The 722-nt window shown below is 26.2% G+C and overlaps 1 pseudogene; it reads right to left on the reverse strand.

Moving 5' to 3' along the window:
* Window positions 1–305: 305 nt before the first annotated feature.
* On the reverse strand, window positions 306–431 carry LOC149439226 (U2 spliceosomal RNA; annotated as a pseudogene).
* Window positions 432–722: the final 291 nt, after the last annotated feature.

Genomic DNA, 722 nt, shown 5'->3' on the forward strand with positions numbered 1-722 from the left:
GCGCTGAACAAACCTTTTGGCGCTATATAAATACTGTATAATAATCTACATTTTTTAATGCATTTACAAATATATGTAAAAATACATGTTAAAATCACTTTTTTATATGTTAAAAAAATCTGAAGAATATATTTAAAAAAAAATATATTTTTAAAATATTTTTAATATATAAAAAAATGCATTTCAACATACAGTGTATATGTATATATATATATATATATATATATATATATATATATATATATATATATTGAAATATATTGAATACGGCCAAAATTGTAGTATTTCAAATATATGTCAATATATTTGGGTAGAATATTTTATACCTATATTTAAATATATTTTTTTTTTCCATGTGGGAAAGCACCCCTACTGGACACTGATAAGAAGAGATACTACACTTGATCTTATCCAAAAGGCCAAGAAGCAACCATCCAGACACCTAATGTGCTGTTTGGGGGTACAAAATGTCCTATACGGCTGCTATCTCCTTCTCTTCAAGACTGCCTAACTTGTTGCATCTGCACATGGAAATCAGATGGACTGATTTCTTAATGTTTAAAGTCACATTTGCATACCTTTTAGGTTTACAAATAAAACTTTAAAGACTAGAAATTCATTTTTAAATTACTTCAAGAGAACATTTACCATTAAATGTAATAAAAGTCATGACATAAGAAAGAACAAATGTCAACAGCTTTGAAACATTATATGGGTGTAGG

Source organism: Staurois parvus, unplaced genomic scaffold (assembly GCF_062004578.1).
Source record: "Staurois parvus isolate SC_StPar_1 unplaced genomic scaffold, SC_StPar_1.0 ptg001146l, whole genome shotgun sequence".
In the NCBI taxonomy this organism is placed as follows: Eukaryota; Metazoa; Chordata; class Amphibia; order Anura; family Ranidae; genus Staurois; species Staurois parvus.